This window comes from Condylura cristata, unplaced genomic scaffold (assembly GCF_000260355.1).
Source record: "Condylura cristata isolate star-nosed mole 26May11 unplaced genomic scaffold, ConCri1.0 scaffold00018, whole genome shotgun sequence".
In the NCBI taxonomy this organism is placed as follows: Eukaryota; Metazoa; Chordata; class Mammalia; order Eulipotyphla; family Talpidae; genus Condylura; species Condylura cristata.
Window position 1 is genome coordinate 30555622 of NW_004567119.1, and position 8126 is coordinate 30563747.

An 8126-nucleotide genomic window follows, 5' to 3' on the forward strand; every position below is an offset into this window, starting at 1 on the left:
TATATACATATTTTTTTTCTTCTCTAAACAAACCTGCCTCTTTTAAACTGCTTGCCTGAGCGTCAGCAAAGTTGCTACTTCCTCAGCCAGCAACCCCTGGTGGTCTAGTGGCTGGGCCTCAGGATTCCATAGCAGCCTGGGATCTGTTTCTTGCTAGGAGACTCGGCCTGAAGACCTGAAATTGTGGTATCACTATGACAGTTTCTAGTACGCGATCTAAGCTGTTAAAATAAGTGCTAAATAATTGTCTCAGGACAATATCCCCATTCAAAAACCAGATGTTTCTGCTTTCATACTTATCAGAACATTCATTTTCCATCCCCAGCACCCTGCATAACAAAACATTAATGCAACAGATATTGTCTATTTACCTTATTATTTTGAAAAACAAATTGAGTTTGAATTATAGGATCTAGGTCACACTGACTACATGAAAATTAAAATAGGAAATTAAGTTTGAAACTGAAATTCTCCTGAAAAAGTATGGCTTCCAATAAATGTGCACTTCTACTTAAATGATCCACAGTAGTTTCCCATGTCTGTTTATCAGAAATTTCTCTGCAAATAAGTGGAATGTATGTCCTACTTTTAGTCCACTGTCAGACCTCTCTTCTGGTTTCCTGACTGATACAATTGGGTACAACTTACCAGACAACCTCTCCTATTAGAAAAATGTCATAAAGTACTGCAAATCAATAAACTCAAACTCAACTCAATTTTTTTTCTTTAACCCCAGTCTTTTTCCAGTATTCCCAATCTCACTGAGTAGGTCCTTGTAACTGTATATGGCGTTCTAGAATTACTTTCTATCTCTTCTTTCTTCTTCAAACACCAAACCATTTATACAACAAAGTAAATAGCTCCATTCTCATCAGTTCTCTCTGTATAACTCTCACCCAAGCTATCATTCTTTTTCTTTTTTTTTTTAAATTCAAGAACTGGGGTATAGGCCTGACGTACAGGGGTGGGAAGATTCACCAGAAAGAGTGGAGAGCAGAACAGGCAGATCTACTAAAATATACTGCTGAGGGCATCAGCTAGCAAGACAGGAGAGGTCTGCTGTGCCTTGTGGATCACCACCCTGGCCCATATCGAACTCAGGCTGCAGTGGCTGTGGATAACTTCATAGGGCTGCACTTTAACTCATTGTGCCACCAGGGAGGGCCCTATTCTTATTTTCCATTTGCTCTACTGAAAGTGAGGGAGGAGTGTATAGAAAAGAGCCTGGTTCAGGCAATGCCAGGAGCTTGATGTGGAGTAGAAGTGGAGTAGAAGTAATTAAACATAGTTGTTAACCCAGCTATAGGACCTAAAATGCTTAGGCACTAAGTCTCAGATCCATGCAAAGTGTCAGATGCTGTTAGCATTTTAGGGGTGCAGACCTAGGTAAAGATATGGAGATAGAGGGCATTGTAGAGTATCTAGCTCCTTTCAAATTCTACACAGTTCTCCAAAATCAACAGCAAATAGAGCACACCACAAAGGAATGAGCCCTGCCCGCTGGAAGAGAAGACTGTATCAGAGCAGCCTTAGTGCTAACATGGGGCAGCCACACTTTTGCCCACCTGTGGCTGTGCCAGGACTCCTGGCAGCTGGCCCTCTCCCTCTGCAGGGCAGCAGCCTCCTGCCTTCCCTGACCTGTGCCATGTAGGGCCTTTCTTTACTGACCTCCCCAGCAGAGGAAGCTTCCTCAAGGCCTCTCTCACTTAGCAGACCTGTCTCACTTGTGTCTATGCAAGTGTCCTTTATTCTTCTTTGCTTTTGTAATAATGTTTGGATGTAACTAATGTGTCTGTCTTGTGGGAAAACTTGCCAGTGGTGCTGAAAGGGGAGCTCTGACAAAGCCTTTTCCAGAGTGAACCTAAGGACCCCAATCTCTGAACTCAAAACTCAAAAATGACTTCAGAACCACCTCCTAATTGTGTCTAGTATAAGCTTTGTACAATATATTTTCAAAACTCATATAATCCAGTTAAGATCTTTTATAGGGCAGAGAGAGGGGCACCTCTAAACCCCCAAACCTTCCCACTCTAGGTTCTACCATCTGCCACATCAAGACAACACAGATAAGATCTTTAATGGAAAGGAACTTTAATACAATGAGTGTGCAACACAGAAAAGACAAGAATATAGTTTCTAAATTAAACACCCAAAGTTACTTATCTCCTCATGGGTATAGTACACCTAAAAGGGATTGGCCCAAAGCAAAGCCTGAAAGTAGGCCATGAGTCTAAAGCTCCTTCAGGCAGGGGCCCATGGGAAGGGGTCAGAAAGGGCCAGACAAGTCTGGGAGGAAAAGAGCAAAATCAAAACCAATATAAATGCTGCCATAGTCAACTTCCCCATGGTCTCTTACCCACATCTGATAGGCCCAGTCCAGAGCCAAGAAACAAGAGCCGCTTCTTCACACCACGTGCCTCCCTCAGGCCTCCCTCTGGCTCTCCATCCTGCATCTTTCCTCCTCAGTCTCCTTTCTAGATTTTCTCCTCCCTGCTCAACTCCACCCTCCTTTGGTTGGGGCAGGGAACCTGGAACCTCCCCTTTTCCTGGGGACCCCCTGTTATACTTGGCCCTCAGAACACTTTTCACTGTTCTTAGAGTTAATTCACAAATCCCCACTTTGATCTGTAAGTTATAGAGTTTGATCCCACCCTGATTCTTCAGCTCAGGTTCACAAAAAATCATCTCCATCATCTTCAGTCAACACAGACATGAGGACTCACTGGTGGCCTAGAGGTTAAGTCTCAGCACTACTTCCAAGGTGGCCTGTGTTAATCCCCAGGTAGGGGGCTGACCCACATGGCACAGCAGACCTCTCCTGTCTCACGCTTCTCCCCTCAGCAGTGTATTTCAGTGGCTCTGGCTTTTATGCTTCCCTCTTTGTCTCTGATGAATCCTTTTAACTTCCATACCGCTGGCCTATACCCCAGTTCTTATATGAATAAGTAAATAAAATTATATCTTATACATATTAAAAAACAAACAAACAAACAAACAAACAATAAAAACACATAGCGGCCCACCATGGTGGTGCAGCGGGTTAAAGCTCAGCCCTGCAAATGAGCCAGAGTGCTTCACTTCCATTCCGGTCCCGGCCGGCCACAGAGGTGACCCACAATGTGCAGTAGACCTCTCCTGTCTCACCCACTGCTCCTCTCAGCAGTGTACTTCATCAATCAGCCTGATCTGCTCCCCACTCTGTCTCTGTGAATCATACCACCACTCCTGCACCTCTGGCCTGTACCCCAGTTCTGTATGCACAAATAAATAAATCTTAAAAAAAAATCCTAAATAATCCATAACAATATATTGGAAATAATAAACTGTTTCAGTATGTTTGCAGGATATGACATCAATATTCAAGATACAAAAATCAATTGTATTTCTATAATACTAACAATATCCTGAAATGAAACTAAGAAAAATATTCCAATTATATGGCAACAAAAATAATAAAATATTTAGGAATGAATGTAACAAAATGAGTGAAAGACTTCTATATAACCAAAGGGGAAAACATAATAACACACAGAAAAAATTAATACTTTACTCTGTGAATTATATTGGTTCTCCAAAGGAAGAATGGGAGGGTTGGGGGATAGGACCAGGAAGGGGATAGGACTTTGGCATGAGAGTTTTGGTAGAAAGTGAATAAATCACATGAACGTATGGTGGCATGAAAATGCACCCCCCAAATTACAGTTATTTAAACAAATGTCAAAATAATAAAATTGCTGAAATGTGTGTATTTTTAACTTCAAAATAATGATAGTATTTATTATTGCAAATATCAATTAACTTATGAAAAAAAGCATAGTGATATACCCATTCAATGAAATAATACTTTGCAATAAACTAATAATATATTAATACTTGGCAATAACTTAATTATATACCTATATCTATCTATCTATATATATATCATATCTTGAAAGAAAATAATGCTATGTGAAAAAGCTATGTACAAAAGGCACGTATCATACAATTATCATATATTGCTATATTCAGAATTCTAAAACTTGGTTTACTGCGTTAAATGGATATTAATTTATAGTTCTTTTATTATCACAATAATATTACCTGGCTACTTAGTGTTCAAGATGTTGTTGCATTCCATAAGCAAAAGATTCCTTGTGGTCCCCTAACCACCATATATTATCTCTAATCCTTTGCTTGTCTCATAATATTCTTTCAGCTCAAATAGTCTCATGCACATCCCCTTACTTACTTCTAAATCCTTTCAGACTTGACCAGATCTTTTCCAGACTAAGTCAGCCAAGGGAAGACGTTTCTCCTTGCCTTTAAACTCCCCCTCTGTTGATGCCCTTTTACTGTTTATGTTCCTTTTCCATTCACAGAATCTGGGGACTTTAACAGCAGCAATAGAACCTAGTTACTGTACATAAGAAGCAGAGGGTGAAGATAGTATTAGCTATAAATAAGCAGATGAATGAGTGACTTGGAAATGCTATTCTTTCAAGAGTGGAAGGAGATTTTGAATTCCTGTAAGTCTAAAATAGTACTCAAACCATTTTCAGTTATAAGGAAATTATCAAGCTGACGAACATGGAATTTACACCAGTAGGAAGGGTTTCAGGACATTAAAATTCTCCTATAAATAATGTCTGCATTTCACATAAATGTAAACTGACGTTTTAAGTTTATTGGATCCAACATCTGAAACATTTGTGTAACAAAAACATTTCTATAGAAATTTAGAGTCTAAAATGGATTTCTGTTATTAGAAACTATTTCCACATCTGGAAATTTTTCTATAAGCCTATTTAGAGTCATGATTTTTTTAAAGATAAGCTGGGACAATTGTTTTTATTCTACTTCCTTATCTCCTTTAAAAATCCTAACTGTTAATTCATGTTTTTTAAAAAAAAATGTTTATAACGGCATTACTCAAAATCAGAGTTGATGATTTCAGAATATTTCTATCCTTCATATAATGTCTTCAAGGATACTGATGTTTATATTTTTGGTTGAATTATCATGTATTTTTTCCTATTATTCATTTATTTTACTTATATTCTTATAACTATAGGAAACTTATCTTCAAAATACTTTAGACATGGTTTTCTGTCTTCCCATAGTACTTCTCAATTTTCTTTCTCTTTTTGTGTGGTCTATGTTTTGTAAAATCATTTTGATGCTTGTGCATGTAACAAAATGTGACTTCTTGATTGCCAACCCTGGAGTTTTCTGTCAGTCTTGAATGTTCCCAATTTGGCAGTGGCCTTGCACATAGTCAATCACAGTGTTCTTATCACTTGACTTCATGGGGTAGCAGTGATTTCTTATCTTGCATCTTACATTTCCAATCATCCCTTTTTGCCTGTGTAGCAAAGACTTCCTAAGATTCCTAATATGCCACTTAGAGGCTGTAATTAATGGCGAGGGTTGGTTGAAGCACCATGGGGCTCCTGATTCTCCGCTGTGTCCCTTGAACTCACAGTCTACATAGAGCTTAATAGTGATCGATGCATGAGAGCATTAAAGTAGAAAAAGAGTGCACCGTTTAATCATATTGTGCTTCTGCAAAAATATTCCATGTTCAGAATCTTGGATTTTTTTTTTTTTTAACTGAAACAGACAGTGGTTTTCCTTACAGGGCATTTTTATACATCCTGAAAGGAAACACACTAGACTTTCCTTCAATTGGCAAAGCTTTTCAAAGAAATGCATGCCAGATACAAACTGACAATATAATTGTTGCCCTGACCCAGGTATAAGGCAAAGTAATATATCTTTCTATGCTTGGGATATGTGTATAAACAATGTCTACAGAGAGACTAAAAGTATGGAAGACCAGGAAAAAACACAAGTTATAAAATTGCATTGCTGTAACTAACCAAACTGGGTGTTTAGCTTGTACCCAGAATAGAGCATGTCTTTATATGAAGGAGTTTTATTTGAGATGATCATCAATGAGTTAGTGTGACAGGAGCTCTAAAACAACTCTCCCCAAGTGGCTGGAGTGCTAGAGTTTTACTGGGAGGGACAGACTGTGAGGGGAACGTGGGGCTTCACATTTCCAGGTCTGAGGAGGTGACTGGTGGTCCAGGCTACAGGAGTCAAGGTGTTTGACCTCCCTAAGCCTGCTTTCTCAATAATCAGCAGATTTTTGTTTTTGATGCCTGTCAACCCGAAGCAGACACATAGAATTTTTTTTTATTAATATAACACAAAATTCCAAATTCCCAGGAAAGCAAGTAGAACCAGCTAATAATATAGGGGGGGAGGAGGGTGCAATTCAGTGACTTAATAGTTAATTCTAGAGAGGAAATACAATTCAGTGGTCAGGGTTTAATTCTATTTATTCCTAAAAAAATTTAATCCCACTTATTCCTAAATTTAAGGTGATTTTTTTTTCTGCAAAATGGAGAGGGCCTGGCTATATTTCCTTCTTCTATAAGCTATACATAAATATACATACACACACATAAACATATACTTTACATATATAGTTTATATGCACTACTATTTAAAAGTTAACTTTTCAACTGGATTACATTTTGTAAGTCAATATTAGCAGTTCAAATTTTTCATCCAGTTTCTTAGTGTTTGCCTATATCTTTTCAATCTATAATCTATCAATAAACATAAATTTTGAACAATCAATTCAATAATTAAAGACAGATATTTTGATTTTCTAGAGTTGTGTAGTCACTAGTAAATAAAATTAGGTAGCACTGAAGTTTTGTTTGCTAACTACTCTTATCAGTTCAATCAGTTATCCTAAGGCATTGAGTTTATTGACCTCTCAAGGAATGCCACATTTTAAAAATTATATGGAATGACTTAATACATGAGAATTATTTTGGGAGCAGAAAGGACAACTCTAGGTATCTGATGAGCCAGCTGTGTGACCTAGTTAATCATGAAACTATTTGCTCAAAGGGGGAGATAAACAATGGATATACTAATAGGATACATACATAATGGCTCTTCATAAGGATGAAGTAAAGAATTACATTTTCCCACAAAGTAAATTTATACGTAAAAAAAATCCCTCCCCATGTTCACCAGTTGACAGCCACAAAAAGTATTTAGAGTCAAAGTTTTTGTAAATGAAAACCTTTTTCAAAAGACTTTTGCTAAGACTGGTGAAAAATAAATACTGGAAAATTATGTAGCAGTGAAAATGAATAGGCTCCATCTATAGTTAAGCTGATGGCTGAATCTTTCTAACATAAGATGGCAAGTAGTGAAGGATTTCCTTCAGCAAGGGCAGAGCAGTAATTCAGATCAATGCTTCCACTGAGAACAACTAAGAAAACTGTGTGAAAAGTAATAATCATCTGTGTGTGGACATCTGAGACCTGGCAAGGCAGTCAACAAAAACATCCACATAAATGAAAACAACAGGAAGCAAGATACGTAACTGTGAGTTTACCTTTGGAGTCTTTATGCTTGTTTGCCTCTGCCAATTCTGGCATTCTGAGGAAATTATAATGTATTCAGAGATTACATATCTTCTAAATTTGGGGAGGGTCTAAAAAATGGAGTCTGGAGTCTGACACTCCCCTTCCCCCCAATAAAAAAAGAGTTGAGAGAGGGGAAAGAATGGGACAGGAGCGGGTAAGCAGGGGGAAGGAAGAAGAGAGAGAACCTGGTTAAGTGTCTGAAACAGAAAATACATGGTCACTCCAACATACAAATTTATATCAACTTAGAAATATACACCTACTTGAAAATCTCATCCAAATAAAAATTACATAGATGCTTCACCAACGGAGATACTTCAAATTGTCATTTAGAGTAGAAGGTAATGCCAGATACAGGCTTGAAAATGCAGGTAGAAATGAAGAGGAATAGAAAATAATATGGGGCACCCCTGGTGGCACAACGGGTTAAAGCACAGCACTGCAGAAGCTAGTTCCAGCCACTTCAGTGTGGGTTCAATCTCGGCCAGGGAGGTGACCCGCCTGGCAAGGAGAATACTCCTGTCTCACCTTGCCGCTCCCCTCTGCAGTGCACTTCCCTGATCTGTATGCTCTGCTCCCTGCTCTGTTACTGGTGAATCCTCTCACTGAACTTGTACTTCTGGCCTGTACCCCAGTTCTGTATGCATAAATAAATGAATCTTTAAAAAAAATATAAATAAGACAAATATGAAT